Raw genomic sequence first — 19,353 nt, forward strand, 5'->3', positions numbered from 1 at the left:
ACAACTCTTAATGTAAAAGGCTTAAATTCCCCAATCAAAAGACACAGACTGGCTGACTGGATTAAAAAGGAGGACCCAACGATATGCTGCCTACAAGAGACCCACCTCACCCATAAAGATTCACACAGACTAAGAGTAAAAGGATGGAAAAAGATTTACCATGCAAACAGAAAAGAAAAACGAGCTGGAGTAGCTATTCTTATATCTGACAAAATAGACTTTAAACTAAAAACCATAAAAAGAGACAATGAGGGACACTACTTAATGATAAAAGGACTGATCCATCAAGAAGACATAACAATCATAAATATGTACGCACCCAATGTTGGAGCAGCCAGATTTATAAAACAAACTCTATTAGACCTAAAGAAGGAAATAGACACTAATACCATAATAGCAGGGGACCTGAACACCCCACTGTCAATATTAGACAGATCATCTAGGCAAAGAGTCAGTAGAGAAACACAAGATCTAAACAAGACTCTAGACCAATTGGAATTGGCAGATATCTACAGAACATTCCATCCAACCACCTCAGAATATTCATTCTTCTCATCAGCACATGGATCATTCTCCAGGATAGATCACATATTAGGTCACAAATCAAGTCTCAATAAATACAAAAATATTGGAATTATCCCATGTATTTTCTCAGACCACAATGGATTAAAACTAGAAATTAATAACAAATGAAACTCTGGGAACTATACAAACACAGGGAAATTAAACAGCATTCTACTTAATGACATATGGGTCCAAGAAGAAATCAAGCAGGAAATCAAAAAATTTCTTGAAACTAATGAAAACAATGATACATCATACCAAAACCTGTGGGATACTGCAAAAGCAGTATTGAGGGGGAAATTTATTGCATTAAATGTTCACTTCAGAAGAATGGGAAGATGGCAATTGAACAACCTAACACTTCACCTTAAAGATCTAGAAAAACAAGGACAATCCAAACCTAAAGTTAGCAGATGGAAAGAAATCATTAAGATCAGAGCAGAACTGAATGAAATTGAAACCCAAAAAACAATACAAAAGATCAATGAATCAAAAAGTTGGTTTTTTGAAAAGAGAAATAAAATTGACAAACCATTAGTATGGCTAACAAAAAAAAGAAGAGAGAAGACTCAAATAACGAAAATTAGAAATGAAAAAGGCGATATTACAACTGATTCATCTGAAATACAAGGAATCATTCGAGACTACTATAAAGAACTATACGCCAACAAATTTGAAAATCTGGAGGAAATTGATAAATTTCTGGACACACACAAGCTCCCAAAACTGAACCATGAAGACGTAGAAAATTTGAACAGACCAATTACAATAAAGGAGATTGAGGCTGTTATCAGAAGGCTCCCAACAAAGAAAAGCCCAGGACCAGACGGATTCACAGCAGAATTTTACCAAACATTCAAAGAGGAATTGACACTGATTCTTTACAAACTTTTCCAAAAGATTGAAACAGACGCAAATCTCCCAAACTCATTCTATGAAGCAAACATCATCCTGATACCAAAACCAGGTAAAGATATAACCAAAAAAGAAAACTATAGGCCGATATCCTTGATGAATATAGATGCAAAAATCCTCAATAAAATAATAGCAAACGGAATACAGCAACACATGCGTAAAATTATTCACCATGATCAAGTGGGATTCATCCCAGGGATGCAAGGTTGGTTCAACATATACAAATCAATAAATGTGATACACCATATTAATAAAGTCAAACAGAAGGAACATATGATCATCTCTATAGATGCTGAAAAAGCATTTGATAAATTTCAGCACTTATTCATGACAAAGACCCTCTATAAATTAGGTATAGAGGGAAAGTATCTCAACATAATTAAAGCCATACATGACAAACCCACTGCCAATATCGTCCTGAATGGGGAAAAGCTGAAAGCTTTTCCTTTAAGAACAGGAACTAGACAAGGATGCCCACTCTCACCACTCCTATTCAACATAGTGTTGGAAGTACTAGCCAGAGCAATCAGAGAAGAGAAGGAAATAAAGGGCATCCAGATTGGAAAAGATGAAGTCAACCTGTTCCTGTTTGCAGATGACATGATCCTATATATCGAACAGTCTAAAATCTCTACAAAAAAACTGTTGGAATTGATAAATGATTTCAGCACAGTAGCAGGATACAAAATCAACAGACAAAAATCAGTAGCATTTCTTTTCTCCAATAGTGAACATGCAGAATGAGAAATCAAGAAAGCCTGCCCATTTACAATAGCCACCAAAAAAATAAAATACTTAGGAATTGAGTTAACCAAGGAGGTGAAAAATCTCTATAATGAGAACTACAAACCACTGCTGAGAGAAATTAGAGAGGATACAAGAAGATGGAAAGATATCCCATGATCTTGGATTGGAAGAATCAACATAGTGAAAATGTCCCTACTACCCAAAGTGATATACAAATTCAATGCACTCCCCATCAAAATTCCAAAGACATTTTTCTCAGAAATGGAAAGAACTATCCAGACATTTATATGGAATAATAAAAGACCACACATAGCCAAAGCAATGCTGAGCAAAAAAAAAATAAAGCTGGAGGCATAACACTACCTGACTTTAAGCTATACTACAAAGCTATAATAACCAAAACAGTATGGGACTGGCATAAAAACATACACACTGACCAATGGAATAGAATAGAGAATCCAGAAATCAACCCACACACTTACTGCCATCTGATCTTTGACAAAGGCACCAAGCCTATTCACTGGGGAAGGGACTGCCTCTTCAGCAAATGGTGCTGGGATAACTGGATATCCATATGCAGGAGAATGAAACTAGACCCATACCTCTCACCATATACTAAAATCAACTCAAAATGGATTAAGGATTTAAATATACACCCTGAAACTATAAAAGTTCTTAAAGAAAACATAGGAGAAACACTTCAGGAAATAGGACTGGACACAGACTTCATGAATACGACCCCAAAAGCACAGGCAACCAAAGGAAAAATAAACAAATTGGATTATATCAAACTAAAAAGCTTCTGCACAGCAAAGGAAACAATTAACAGAGTTAAAAGACAACCAACAGAGTGGGAGAAAATATTTGCAAAATATACATCGGACAAAAGATTAATATCCAGAATATATAAGGAACTCAAACAACTTTACAAGAAAAAAACAAGAAACCCAATTAAAAAATGGGCAAAAGAGCGAAGTAGGCATTTCTCTAAGGAAGATATGCAAATGGCCAACAGACATATGAAAAAATGCTCCACATCACTCAGCATCCGGGAAATGCAAATCAAAACCACACTGAGATACCATCTAAACCCAGTTAGGATGGCTAAAATCCAAAAGACTCTGATCGATAAATGCTGGCGAGCTTGCGGAGAAAAAGGAACTCTCGTACATTGTTGGTGGGACTGCAAAATGGTGCAGCCTCTATGGAAAATGGTATGGAGGTTCCTCAAACAATTGCAGATAGATCTACCATATGACCCAGGTATCCCACTGCTGGGAATATACCCAGAGGAATGGAAATTATCAAGTCGAAGGTATACCTGTTCCCCAATGTTCATCGCAGCACTCTTTACAATAGCCAAGCGTTGGAACCAGCCCAAATGTCCATCATCAGATGAGTGGATACAGAAAATGTGGTACATCTACACAATGGAATACTACTCTGCTATAAAAACGAATGAAATACTGCCATTTGCAACAACATGGATGGACCTTGAGAGAAGTATATTAAGTGAAACAAGTCAGGCACAGAAAGAGAAATACCACATGTTCTCACTGATTGGTGGGAACTAAAAATTAATATATAAATTCACACACACACACAAAAAAAAAAAAAAAAAAAAAAACCAGGGGAGGTGGGGAAGAAGATATAACAACCACAATTACTTGAAGTTGATACGACAAGCAAACAGAAAGGACATTGTTGCGGGGGAGGGAGGAGAGGGAGGAGGGAGGGAGGTTTTGGTAAGGGGCAACAGTAATCAACCACAATGTATATCGACAAAATAAAAGTTAAAAAAAAAAAAAATAAAATAAAATAAAATGCTTAAAAAACAAACAAACAAAAAATACCAATGACATTCTTAACAGAAATGGAAAAAACAATCTTACCTTTCATATGGAAAAACAAAAGACCCCGAAAAGCCAAATAAATCCTGAGCAAAAAAAATAAAGCTGGAGTCATAACTCTGCCTGACTTCAAATTATACTACAAAGCAATTGTAACCAAAACAGCATGGTACTGGTATAAAAATAGACATTCAGACCAGTGGAGTAGAATAGAGAACCCTGAAATCACTCCTCAGGCTTTTAGCCATCTGATATTAGACAAAGGCAACAAAAATCTACATTGGGGAAAAGATTGCTTCTTCAACAAGTGGTGCTGGGAAAACTGGATATCCATATGCAGAAGAATGAAACTAGATATGCATCTCTCACCATACACTAAAATCAACTCAAAATGGATTAAAGGCCTAAATATAAGACCCAAAACTGTAAAATTACTAAGGGAAAATATATGTGAAACACTTCAGCAGTTAGGTCAGGGCACAGCCTTTATGAACATGAGCCCAAAAGCACAAGCAGCAAAAGAAAAAAATAAATAAATGGGGCCATATCAAACTAAAAAGTTTCTGCACAGCAAAATAAAGAATCAACAGTGAAAAGACAACCTACAGAGTGGGAGAAAATTTGTGTCAACTATGCATCCAACAAGGGACTAATATCCAGAATATACATAGAACTCAAGCAATTATACAGTGAAAAAATAAATGACCCAATTAAAAAATGGGTAAGGGAACTGAATAGACATTTTTCAAAGGAAGACATACTAATGGGCGACAGATACATGAAAAAATGCTCAACATCACTAGTCATCAGGGAAATGCAAATTAAAACCACACTGAGATACCACTTCACTACAGTTAGACTGGCTATGATCAAAAAGATGGTGAATAACAAATGCTGGTGAGGGTGTGGAGAGAAGGGAACACTACTGCACTGTTGGTGGGAATGTAAATTAGTACAACCACTTTGGAAAACAATTTGGAGTTTTCTCAAACAACTACAGATAAATCTTCCATATGATCCAGTAATCCCTCTTCTGGGTATATACACAGAGGAATGGAAATCATCATGTCAAAGAGATACATGCACTCCCATGTTTATTGCAGCTCTGTTTACAATAGCCAAGATATGGAATCAACCTAAATGTCCATCAATAGATGATTGGATAAGGGAACTGTGGTATATATATACTATGGAATACTACTCTGCCATAAAAAAGAATGAAATACTCCCATTTGCAACAACATGGATGAACCTGGAGAAATTTACATTGAGTGAAACAAGCAAAGCACAGAGGGATAAATACCACATGTGCTCACTCATATGTGGGAGCTAAGAGAGAAAGCAAGTCAGGAAAGAAAGACCGCAGTAGTGCCATGATCCAACAGAGGGAGGGAACATTCCTAGGGCTACAAGTTGAAGTTGAGGGGAGAGGGAAAGGGGGAGGGAGGTTGGGGGATAATTGGAAGGGGACAAAGGGGACAAAAGCAATTTCTGGTAATGGGTATGTCCCGAATATGAATCTGCCCCTACATCATGGGCAGGAGGGGGGACAATCAGCTTTGTATCTCATGAATATTTGAAATAAATTTTTAAAAAGAAAACATATCTTCCTTAAACCAGCTTTTCTTGCCGTCTCTCATAGGCAAACCATCTTGGGGAAACTGAGAGCCCCCCAAAAAAATTTCACAGTGGTGTTCTCTGGCGTGGGGTAGGTGGCTGTGTTTTTTTCTTTCTCCAACTTATTTCTATCTCTAGTCACACCTGCAGTTCCTTTCTCCTTCTAGGACATTGGCTAGGAAATGTTCATACCTCCCTTCACAAGCAAGCTGGCCCTTGTCAACACACACACACATAAATGTGCTCGCATACACATTGTTCTGCTTATTGGTTGACAGGAGGATGACTGGATGGTCAGGTTAAACTCAAGACAAAATGCTGAACAAAGGAAGAGAGAGAAGGAGAAAGAGAGAAAAAGGAAGGAAGGACCACAATAATTCATGGAACTTTCAGAAGGAGAGAACAAAACTAAGGTTACTAGAGGTGGAGGGGAGAGAGGGATGGGGTTTGGGGAAGGATAGGTTGGGTAAAGGGCATAAAGAAAAATCATGATTTGTAATACTGAATATGCCAATAATAATAAATATTATTAGTGTTCTCATAATATTATCTATAATTATTACCAATATTCAATTCTCAAAATATTTATGCCATTGAAACAAGGAACGAAGACTCAGAGGCTGTCTGCCTTGCTCAGAATCCCATAGGTGGGCCCAGCACTCTCTCCACAACCGCCTGCCTACAGCTGAAACCAGCAGAGCAGAGGAGGTGCTTACAGGTGGGTCGTGTGCACCTCTTGCTGTGCTCTGAGGAAGGGAGTCCATTTCACCAGTTATAAAATCCACGGTTCCCTCAACAATGAAGCTAAACCCAGCTGTATGAGATCATTCTATATTTCCCAGTGCCCGGGAGCCTTTGGAAGTTTCTTGAGCAGGCTTCCACCTTAGTTTTTGCTTTGAGTCAGATAATAAGGTGGTCATATCTGAAGGTTTCCACAAGAGGCTACAGCTCTTCCAGTGGTAGTGACATTAAGCAGTCTCCAGACATTGCAGTTGGGTGTTTGAAATGTCTGCTCTGGGAGTGGCAGCCAGTCAGCTGGGCTTACAAAAACTTTGTAATTAGAATTAGGGTGACTAATTTCCAGGTAGAATCAGAGGCTCTTACAAATTGCTTTTGCAGACATCCAACCTTCCCTGAATCACTCTGTACTCACAGCAAAAACAGCAGGTGTCAGAGAGCTCTACAAATATGGCAAATAATCACATGGGACTTGATCCATGGAGACAGGCCTCCTCTTGCATTGGAAAGTGGTATGCTGATGACGTCACATCAGTTGCCAAATTCTTCCAGTATCTAAGATGAGTGTCAGAGTGCAGCCCTGCCACTCGTGAGTTGGGTGCCCTTGGGTGAGACTTCTCTGTTTCGGTTCTCCCTTTATAAAATGAGAGAGCTGAGCCAGATGGTCTCCAAAGCCTGCTAGCTGTTAACAGCTACCACTTTGTATGATAAAACATTTGTTCATTGAAGAGGTAATAAGAAGTAACTTAATTGAATGTTTAGCTGTTTCATGTAATAGCTCTATGAAGTTTATACTATTAATATTCTCATATTATAGATACAGAAATGGAGGCCCAAAATGGTTAAGTGTCTTGTCCAAGATCATGTATAGAGTGGGGATTTTTACTCAGGCAGCATAATTCCAAGGTCTTTGCTCCTAAACATTAATAATATTAATGAAAATACTAATAAACCAACCATGCATACTAAGGGTTTCAGATTCTCCTTTTCTAGTGTTCTCCATTTTTATCCATTAAGACTGTGTGTCAGTCTCAGGCATCACTGGCAGATGTATACATAACACCTACCTACATCCCAGTGTATCAACCCTGGACAGGTCCTGACAGATCACCTCGGCTAAAGGTTCTTAACTTATCACCCTTGGGCATGCATTAAAGGGTTCATAAGCCCTCTGAAATTATGTGAGAAATATGGGTTTATGTCCATAATTCTGAGGGGAGATGATATTTTTCATATTTTCAAAGGGGTCTGTGAAATGAGGTCTAGAGACTAACCCACATTTTGACAGTTGGTAAAATGGACCTTAGGTGAGAAATGGACTTGCCCACGTACACATAACAAGGAGTGACAGAACTAGGTTTAGACCCTAGATCACCTGACCCTAAGCCCATGGTTCATAGGTGCGTCACCCAGACCTCAGATGCCCCATGTACACCAAGGGTCTGCCGGGGTTGAGATGTTGTAGTGCGTATAACACGCACAGCGCTCCAGTCTTTGGGTAGGTTTAGAAAATCATCATGCTTCATGTATGTCTTTGAGTTTAATATTGAGCCTGTGCATTTTGCCATTTCTTTGAAGCTCTTATCATCGATCATTAGCACTGATCTCTCTCTCCACTTATCAGCTGTGAATGAAAACTTTGCCCACAGCATTTCATTTATATCTGGTCCAGTCTGCCTTTACCTGGCCCCAGTCCTGGCCTCTGTAGATGCTTAAGAGGGTTGGATATTTGTCCCTCACTGTTTGGGTTGAAATAATCAGCCCAAAATAAAACTGACAACAGCTAAACTACTGAAAGCAAAATGTATTCATGACTAAACATTGACCGAGGAATCAAACTGTCCTGACAAAATTCATATCAATCAAATTCAAACCAGGAAAGCTGGACTTAGTAGAAATAAAGCTGCAATAGAAAATTTACAGTGGCAGAAGCCAAAATATGACACAGCTAGATCATAATCAATAAATTAAGCCATCCTTATAAAACTTCATTTGCAAAAGAATTACTCTCTATAAAATGATTCTGATAAAGTAAAAAGGAGATAGAAAAAAGTAGAAATAGTTTAATTGCACTATACTGAACGTTGATCTCGGAGTGAAATGGCTTCATGAACATTAATTCAAGTGTTGTTGGAGCTTTCAATGCTATAGTTATAAGCATGGAATCAAAGCATTCTCAGTAGCAAATCATGGAGGTCAAAACATCCATCAGGTTAAACAGTAGGTTCAAAAGGACAGCCCCATATAGGGCAGTCAGAACCTCCTGTACCAGCGCTCGGTGAGTGATTAGTGCCATCATTTGCAGATGATGCTCTGAAAAAGTAAGACTGAGATCATCACTGCCTGTAGGCTCACTTGAACAGCCAAGCAACTAACAGACTCCATTCTTCCATGCATGCCTTCACCCCACAAGTTCAACAAAGCAGTGAAACACCAAGGAACAAATGTTAGGGGTATTCAGTGAAGAATTTCCTGAAGCTGGAGGAGAGTTCTAGAGCATTTCATTTACATTTTGAGTAAGAGGGGCTCTTTCCTCTGTACCATCCACTTACAGTGGGTGCCAGGAATTTCTTGCCCCATGTCATCCCCAGTACTAGTCACTGGCTCATCCACCAGACTTCGGAACTTCATGCCCACTCACTCTCTCATCTTCATCTTCTTTGACTGGGCTGGGGCTAGTGGTGTGCTAGCCTGCTCATGCCTACTCCTGAAAGCCGATTGTTAAATTTTCAGGAATTTTGAGAGCTGGTTATTAAACACTTTCATTCTTAAAATTTAAATTATACAAATAATATAAACTTATAATTAAATATATCACATTCGAAAGAAATAATAGGGCGGAACGCGTGGCGCACTCGGGAGAGTGTGGCACTGGGAGCAGCGGCGCTCCCGCTGCGCAGGTTCGGATCCTACATAGGGATGGCCGGTGCGCTCACTGGCTGAGCGTGGTGCGGGCAACACCAAGCCAAGGGTTGCGATCCCCTTACCGGTCACAAAAAGGACAAAAAAAAAAAAAGAAAAAGAAATAATAAATATTCAAAACTCATCACTCCTAATTAGCTAGATTTTGCTATTATCTATGCTCTTGGGCTTATTTACACCTACGGTATCTGTACGGTAGAAATACTATTCAAGATGCTCTGGTTTCTCTTCAGATCGTATAAATCTTTCGCCTTTTACTAAAGATTTCCGTGGAGAAATACTATTCAAGGGTACTTCAAAAAGTTCATGGAAAGATTCATTTCATCTTTTCATTCTGTTTTTCCATGAACTTTTTGAACTGCCCTTGTATAATGCTGTGCTCCAACACATCTTTCTTGACTCCTTATTAGCAGCTTGAAATCAGCCAAGGTGGAAGTATTCACACCATAGAAATTTGCAAAACTACAAATTAGAGCTTAGTTTACAGTTTTGTTGATTGTCTAGACTTAACAAAATTATGCTAATAATGAAGATTATCGGGGTGAGCACGAAACACTGAGGCAATGTTCTTTCTGATTCAGCAAAAAAGTCATTCACATGATTGATAAATGAATAATTTTCCAACGCCTTTGTGGTTTCACTTTCATCTTACTTGTTAATGAAAATATCAACCAATTCATGTCAAAACTATACTTGTTATCCAATTGCAACCACAGTTAGCTCTAGATATGAGTTCCCCATAAATCAATAAATGCATTGTCTGAGAAGCAATTGCCTATCTAGAATTTACAATAAAGAGAGTTGATATTTTATTATTTGTGAATTGTATGTTATAATCCTTTATAAAAGTAAAATTTATGATAAACTTTACATGTACACATTTTGTTCTTCAGAGAGCCAGTTGTCAGACACTTACCTCTGACTTCTGTCAAAAGCCTCTCCATCTCTTCACATAAGATCACCAGGACCTGCCATAGTCATCAGGCCTTTAGGGCAAGTGAGGTCATGGTGGGCCCAGGGAAGTGCCTGGAAGCTTCAGGCCAGAGAAGAGGAAAGCCAATGTTTACAGTGAGGCTTGGCTCCAGAATGGCTTTTGTCTGCTCCAGGCCTTTATTTATTTTCGCACCAGCCTAAGGCCTTTGACCCTAGTTTGAAGTCAAAGGACAAGAAGAATGGTTCTTTTCTTTCATAGAGATTGACCACATAGTTGGCTGGCGAAGAACTTCAGGCCTGGCCCAGGACATCCCAGAGCCCTGAAATGACACCTCATGTTGAAACTAGAAAGAGAACAACCCCCAACTTCCTTCTGGAAGCTGCATGTCCTGCAAGTCTAGAGGAAGCCCACACTCACACACGTACATCTCTATTTCAGGTCATGCTGGTAAACTATAGGGGGCATCCTTATTTATTACATTATTTTAGCCATGTACAACTTATGCCCTAAATAATTACTACAGTCCATTCATTTATTTGTTCATTCATTTATCCAGTAAATATGGAGCACCTTCCATGGGTCAGATACTGTTCTAGTGCTATGGGTGCAGAAGTGATCCAGACAGACATCTTTGACCTCGTAGCACATAAGGCCAAGTGGACAATATGGACATTCAACTGGTTTCACATCCAGTTGGTTGCAAACTGTATGCTCTTGCTCTACATGTTCCAGGATGAGTTCAATACCTTCTTAATCCAAACAAGTACTCTTCTGAAATATCTGTCAGCACAACAACAACAATAATAGCCAACACTTATATAACATGTGCCAGGCACTTTACACACATTAACTCATTTGATCTACACAACAATCTCTGAGATACGTATTATCATCACCCCCATTTTACCAGTGATGAAAGTGAGGAACCAAGAGCTTAAAAGCTTGTCTGAGGATGTAAATAGTAGAGTTGTTCGATGGTAGCACCATTCATTCCAGCCAGAATGTTTGGGTGAGCAAGATCTATCTAGATGAAGCTTCATGACATTTAGTAAAGTCAAGTTTAAGTTTTATGCAATATTTGCAGTATGAACTAGACTTGAATTGGTATCCTGAGTCTTGCCACTTTCTAACTGTGGGACTTTGGGTAAGAGTTAATCTCTTACTTAGCCTGTCTGAAGTTGTTCCTTCATATGTGCTACTAAACAACTAAAGTATGCAATTACTTCTTTGACGTGGGGGAGAAGTTAAGAGGAGTCAATGATATAACAGAAGTGCAACATTTAGTGCCTGAAGGATAAATGGACAAATCTAAGCTGTGATAGTGAGCATGATAGAGAACTTCATCAGGGGACTCTGGCCCACCCAGAAACCCCTAGAGTCCATGAGATCAGGGACTGTCATTACCGTGCTCACTGGAGTGTGAGCCTAGCACAGAAGAGGTTAAGTATTTGTTGGTTGGTTGGCTGGCTGGCTGGTTAGTTGGTTGGACAGATAAATGGATAGGCAGATGAATTAATGGATGAATGGATAGATGAACAGATGGATGGGTGGATGTGTGGATGGATGGATGGATGGATGGATGGATGGATGGATGGATGGATGGATGGATGGATGGATGGATGGATGGATTAGGTGGATGGATGGATGAGTAGGTGGATGGATGGATGGGTGGATGGGTGGATGGACAGATGTATGTACATATGAGTGGATAGGTGGATGGATGGGTGGATGGCTCTCTGCCTCCTCTGTCCCACAAGAGCTAAACTCAGATCTTCCTCCTAGCCCTTCTCACATATGCATCCAGTCTTCTCCAAGCAGACTGACAGGTACTCGAGGGCAGGGACCAAGTATTTTATCCTGCATTTCACCACACCCCCAATTTATGATTCCCCACAGAAGGAGACTTAGGATTCCACTTTCTACCTGTGGGACTTTGGGTAAGAAACAATACTCTGTGAAACAATACTCTGACTACTTAGAGCCCAAAATACCCTAAAAGTGTCATCTGTCCCCTGGTGATCTTTATTCCATGGAGCACTCATCGCTGAAGAAATTTCCTGTGGTGTTTGATGCAGTAATGTTTATACAAACCGTGGTTCTTGCTTCTAGATTTTCTGGTCATCTCTCTTCCTTAAAACAAAAGGAAACTATCAAATGTTCACAAGGGATATATTTCTCTTCAAGATCCTAAGTTCTGAAAAAGAAATTTGTAGCCAGAATTGCATAGTTATTGAAAGCAGTGATTTTCAGGTCAGGCAGAACTGATTTTGAAAATCTGCAAGTGTCTTAACTACTTTGAGCCTTGATTCTTTCCTCTGCAAAAGGGGGATAACAACACCTTCTCTGTGGGTTCATTTGGAGGACCAAATCCTACACTTCAGGTGAGTTACTTGGTATATGTCTGGTATGGATTCAATAAAAGATCACAATTATCCCTAGTCATAACTACTACCAGTTTGAAAACTAGGAAGAGACCCACTACATCTATCGCAACTAATTTTAAACAAATGAAAATGATGCTTAATATTCTCAACAAACTTTTACTGTGCACCTGCTATGTGTGCAAGGAGCCCTATAACCTGATATCTTAATCACTCATAAGCAATAAGCAGGTAGATTATGGTTTTAATACTTTCTCGCTCTCATAAGGCATAAGAAGGGGTCAAAAGCTGAATCCAAAGTTTCATTCATTCATTTTTTATTCACCCATTCAACAAATATTTATTGAGAGTCTGCCATGTGTCAGACACTGGGCTAAGCTCTGAAAATACAGACGTGAGTAATCCAGACAAGGTCCCTGCTCTCATGGAGCTTCCAGTCTAGGTGGTACACAGTATTATTTACACAAAAACTAAATTAATTAATTTAATTAAATTAAAAACAAACCTAAGCCACCCAACGTATAATTTTAAACTATGATAAGTGCTCTGAAGGAAAAGTACAAGGATCTATGAGAACATGCAAAAGAAAGAACTTAATCTAAGGACATGATTAAAAAGAAAGAGAGACAGACAGACTTTACATAACTGGAAAGAAAGAACGGAATGTCACAGGACTTGGAAGAGGTTCAGAATATCAGTCTACATAATACTTTAGGACTTTAAAACAACTCAAAATGCAAATCCTCCAAGTCGTCTTTCTCTTTGGCTATCCTTTCCTCCACCCACTGGAGTCCCAGAGCTACATGTTCTAGGACAGACAAAAGCCAGTTTTGTTTTGTTTCACGAATAAATAGCTGTTTGGTCACCAGGATTACCATGCAGCTGTTATTTCAGCCTGGTTCATGGCTGCTCCCCTGGGGAGGAAAGCAGATGTAGCTGCTGTCACAGCTGTCTGGTACAATGTTCAGAGAATTCAGGGGCATTCCTGTGAGCCTCTCTATGAAGCAGATGTCCAATATATCTCCAGATGAACAAACATCAAAAGTTCTCAATATACAAGAAAGTTCAGGAACAAAAAATTTATCTTCACACATAATATTTGGCCCATGCAAGAAAGGTAAAGTAGTTTAGAATGATACAAATCACATTTAAATACTCTACATCTGAAAGGTTAAAATCAAAGACAGAAGAGATCACCTATTTTAAGAGTCCTTTCCATAGGTAATGGCAAAAACTTGCAACCCCAAATAAAAATAAAATAGAAGGTTAAGAGAATAGATATTTAAACATGCCTGAATACTGTGAGTGAGTAAAAAAAAGTGCTTCTACCACTATTTATGCGTAAGAGTTAAAGCTTCTCTTCTGAACGTGGGCTTCTTCGGACTGTTTCACAAGACACATGTGGAGGATGATAATGTCCTGAACAGCTTTTCCATGATATCGCAAATAGGTTATTCCCTCATGCCTGTGAGCTCTTTCTGCCTCTGCCATTCAAGCTCTACGTAACATGCTGGCTGAGACTCATGAGGCTGCACCTGGCTGACTCCACTGCTCAGGTATCCAGAGTTTTCTGTTATTGACTCTGGGATCTCTTGCAAGGTCGCTTCACTCACCCCACTCCCCACCTGGAATTTTCTTCCACTCTAATTTGGAATTGGTTTTCACCTATCACCACTATGCCATTATAACCTTTCTGTTCCTCCTTCCCTTTTCCATTTGGGAAAGATGGTCTATCATTATTTTTCCAGGCTAAGTTACCTGACTGTGGTCAACTATATCCCCATATTTTTTTCAGGACCTCTTGGAAAATCAGGTTTCCCCAATCTTGTTCTGCAGTAATCCATTTTTTGATCCACTAGAATCACCATGTTGATTTCAGCCCAATATTGCAGGTTGCTGAAATAAGTTTTAATCTAGGTTCTATTCATGATCACATTAGTGATAGCATCTCTCCCAAAAATGTGTCACCTGACATAGACACACAATATAATGTAATGGTTTAGCACTCTAGTTATAGCATCAGAGAGACAGGTTCAAATCTTATCTCGACCACTTACTAACTGGAATTTTCTAAACCTCATTGGTGGCAAAATGTAATAGGATCTGCCCCAAATTGTTGTTGGACTACAGGAGAGAGTCCTCACAAAGGTTTTATATGGGACCTAGTGCATAACATGTATTCAGTGTCAAAAATTATTTTTATTTTGATATGTACACTTTCTCTGGTCTCACAAAGTTGTCCACCAAATGATATGTTAAGAAGACCAAAGGCCAGAACTCCGCTGCACTTTTATAGAGATCTCCCTCCAGGTCAGTGCTTTTCAGACTATAGGTTAGTGAATAAAAAATCCATTTAGTGAGTCATAAATTGGATATTTTTTAACTAGAATAGAATGTTTAAAAAATAAATAGAATAGAATGTGTCAGAGTACATTTCATGTTGCAAGGAATAAATGGTGTTTTGTCAAACCTATTATATATGTCTGTCTGTGCATGTTCATAATGGGATACAACCTGAAGTGCCTTTCTTACTTAGTGAGGCTCACAGTAAAAAAGTCACTGCTCTAAGCTGATCCAGAGCTATTAACCGGCATTCTTTGGTAATGATTTACTAGTTAGGAAAGACATTACTGCCCCCTGCTGGAGCTCTTGATTTCTCACAGAGAGGAACAACCATAGATTAGCCTCTCTTCTCACCATTACCCAGGTGACCTCAGCCATCCTCCCCACACCTACGCTGTCTGGAAGCTCCCCTAGAAGTCACTCATCCCTCAAGCTAGCTTGATGCCCTGGACAATGAGTCAAAGGCAGCACTAGAAGTGGAAGCTGGCATTCCCACCTTTAAAATAAAATTGAAAGCAGCGTCCTTCCCTCCCACCTTCCTCCCACAGTTTCTCTGAGCAGCCCCATTGTGTAGTCTCAGAGAACATGTTGTTCTTGGTCCCACCTCCGCCCCATCACAGCTGGGCCGAGTCCCCACTCCCTAAGCAGCCACCTGTCTCTGTTTCTCTGGGGAGAAAACACCCCTTAAAGGAATGTGAACCAACTGCATGTTCTCAGAGCCAGGGTTTTCATTCTCTAATTCCCCTGAGTTCTGAAATAATTGACTGGGGTTGGAGGAGCAGAGAGGTACACGCTGGGAAGATACGTTGTCCCAACCAAGAGGTAAGACTGCCAAGGTCAAAGCCCAGGAGCAAAGAGCACCCCCAACACACACACACGCACACGCACACGCACACACACACGCACACACACACGCACACACACACACACACACACGCACACGCACACACACACGCACACGCACACACACACACAGAGGTATAGGGCCCAGAACCAGACATGCTTACTAAGAATCTGTTTAATTCTGCTTCATTGTGACAGCTACCACTAATAGAGCACTCGTACCAAGTCATCCACACGTTACCGCGATTGCAACTCCAAGCAGAGGAATAACTGAGGCTTAAAGAGGTGAAACAAGTGGCTCAGGTCGCCCAAAAGAAGAAGGAGAGGCCGGCTGCAGACCCAAGTGTCCCTGAATGGAGGACCAGAGTTCCCAGCCACAGCTCTTGGTTGGCCTGCACTTCTTAACATCAAAGCTTGGGTTGAGAAAGAAGCAAAACATGACTGAATCGCAAAGTGGCAGATAAAACCTAATATAAAAAAAAAAGTTTAAACCTACCTTTAAAATAAATAAGCTGAGAGGTAGAGTCATAGAAGGCACCCAATTAACTCCCTTTAACAATAGCCTCCTTTGTTTAGAGTCCTGAATTAGGCTTCTTTCTTGCTTGGGTAGAGGCCTGTCCCCGAAGATAGAGTGGCTTCAGAACTGTTTATCAGATCATCTAGCTACATATGACAGGCTTTCTGCATGCACAGCACTTTTACATGCACTGTCTGATGTGATTCTGACGGCATTGGGCTCAGAAAAGTTAATTTGCTGAAGGTCACACAGTTAGTAAAAAGCAGATTCTAACCCTGGTGTGCCCAACTCTAATAGCTATTCCTTTGGTCCCACTCAGACTTCCTCCTGGGTGAGTGCAGAGCCTATTCCCTTGACTTCTCCCTCCCTTGCTCTTGGTGCACATATCTCAATGGTAGCAACTATCAAAAGGAAAGGCCAATCCTATCAAGGTCATGAAAAACAAGGGAAGACCGGAAACTATCACAGACCAGAGATGGCTAGGGAAACGTGACAGCTAAATGCAATGTGTTATCCTTGGAGGGATCCTGATCAGAAAAAGGACACAGGGAAACTAGTGAAATCTAAATAAAGGCTGAAGAATGCTGTTGCAATAACCAAGTCCTAAGTGTTCTTACACCTTCCTTCCTGCTGTCCTGTGATCAATCCATTCTCACGCTGCTTCCAGAATCATCTTTCCAAAGCACAAATATGACCACCTCTCTCTCCTCTGCTTATAACCTTTGTATGGCTCCTCACCATCAAGACGGAGTCCAAACTCCCTAAGGGTCTGTGTCCACCTCCCCTCTCCAACCTACCCTCCTCTCCCCTCCCTGCTTCCCTGACTCTCTCCAGTCCAGTCCCACTGAACTCACTGCTGTTCTCAGAAAATGTCATGCCCTCTCCACCTTCTGGAACTTTGCTTGACCCATGCCCTTTCTGTCAACAATAACCTACTGGCCTGCAGTTAGAATTAAGTAGATCTCTCTTTCAGAACTCAGTTTAAATGTCCCTTCCTCCAGAAAGCCCCCCGCCGATGCCCTCATTCCCGTGCCTTAGTCCCCTTCCCTGAGTGTCCACAGCATCCTGTAGTCAACTCCCATCACAATGCTTCTGATCCTGAATCATGTTACATAGTCTATCATTTGTCCCTTTCCTGTCACCCAACTGAGTCCCCACGTGGCACTGGATGTCATTGACTCTCATTGGGAGGTCAGTCCTCTTCCCACTTTCTTCGATTCTCTGATTGCTCCAGGAGAAAGTGGTGGATGCCAGTCTGTCTTCTGCACTCCCCACCGCTTGCCAATCTCTCTATTTCCAAACAATGGAATCAGACCTAGACTAGACACTTGCAGTAGGCAACAGGACCTGGTTGGACTTAGTGCATTGATTTGTTTTTATCGTATTTGTTATTATTTATGGAGTTCTTTTTATGGAAAGAAATATAGCTTTTTCTTCCACATAAGCCAGTCATTTTATAAAGTGAGTTGATATGGGTAAATGCAGTAAATCAATTTAGAAAGAGTTTGGTAAATGGTTCTTCAGGTGGTACATGGTGATAAATGCATGTATACATACACACATGCATACATATGCACGTGCAACTGTGAAGGTAGCCCTGAATGTCAGAAATCCTGTCATTTGCACAACTAAGTCCTTCAGTCATGAGATCTAGAATACTGCTGTGTTTGCCACTAACTACCTATGTAGCTGGGAGAAAATCAGTTTTCTGTTTCTCAGTTTACTCACCTGTAAAAAGAAGAGAATAAAATTGGGCTATAAAAATATATGATCTCATCTCCCAGATACCGTCTCTCATGCTGTTCCTACAGTGTGGAAATAACATTGCTGAAAAGAAACCAGAGGTGGTCATATTTTAGAGATCAGAGATCTGAGGTGTATAGAGGTTAAGTGACTTGTCCAAGGTCACTGAAATTTAATGTCAAAATCAAGACCAAAATCCAGGTATCCCCCCACTGGTGGTCTGCCTCCCCCCCAATTCTGATACCCTCCAACCTTCCCATACTCCCTTCACCAGATAAACTTGTCAGATAAGTTACACTGTATTTACAAAGTATAAGCAAACACACACATACACAGTATAATGGCATCTTAAAATAATAATTAAAAAAAGGATAAAAGCAATATTAGATTTCAGAGTGTTAATGCATTGGATTGGGAAGCAGTGTACCTGAATGCTGAGAAAACATGTTACAGGGTTTTCCACAATGTTGCAATTCCCTTCTTGTTTTTTATTTAGATGAATACAGGAACCAGGAGCCAGGTAGCCCAAGCAAGTTTTGGGGGGAGGGTTAGTACAAAGAGGTTATTTAATTCATCTTTGCCTTTGATATACAAATGTGTACTGTATAGTAAAATCTTCTTACACAGAGACCAGATCCAATCACCACTTCACTCTCTGTAGATCATGAAAAAAATAGCATCAACATGATTCCAAAGGGAATAGTTAGCCCACATTTTTAAAATAATATAGTTAAAACACTCTCAAAGACTATTTAAGCAAGTAGTTTACATATAAAATGTAGAAATTGATATTAGATAGCCTTGCCTTTGGAAGCATATTAAACATTTTTATAACTGACCTGGTTAGAGACAAATTTACCAGAATCAAATTTACAGGTGAATCAAAGTGCACAGAATTGGAAGATTTTAACCAAAATTCCCATTGAAATGTAAAATGGATAGATAAAATGCCCTTCACATATGTGTGTATGCATGAATGTATGTACGTGCATATTTGTAGCAATTGAGAAAGATCTGGCCGAACAGGAGATCACGCGAGAAGATGTAGAGGTTTCAAATGTTTATAAGCTCAATGTGAGCCAAGGGAAGATGTGACTGCTAGGGAGAAGAAAAACCTTAATACAAAGTTAAAATACAACATTAAATTACATTAAGTACATAAAATCCCTCTGCACTCTTCACCCACCCACCAACATCAAAAGCAGTTATGGGATCCACACTTTTAGAGGAACAGAAACA

At 39.9% G+C, this 19,353-nt stretch overlaps 1 non-coding gene across 1 annotated transcript; it reads left to right on the forward strand.

Annotated features, from left to right (window-relative positions):
- Nucleotides 1-9,566: 9,566 nt before the first annotated feature.
- On the forward strand, nt 9,567-9,683 carry LOC134371274 (U5 spliceosomal RNA). The gene has a single exon (XR_010022716.1). It is a non-coding gene; the product is annotated as a U5 spliceosomal RNA (small nuclear RNA).
- The last annotated feature ends 9,670 nt before the right edge of the window (nt 9,684-19,353 follow it).

Source organism: Cynocephalus volans, chromosome 2 (assembly GCF_027409185.1).
Source record: "Cynocephalus volans isolate mCynVol1 chromosome 2, mCynVol1.pri, whole genome shotgun sequence".
In the NCBI taxonomy this organism is placed as follows: Eukaryota; Metazoa; Chordata; class Mammalia; order Dermoptera; family Cynocephalidae; genus Cynocephalus; species Cynocephalus volans.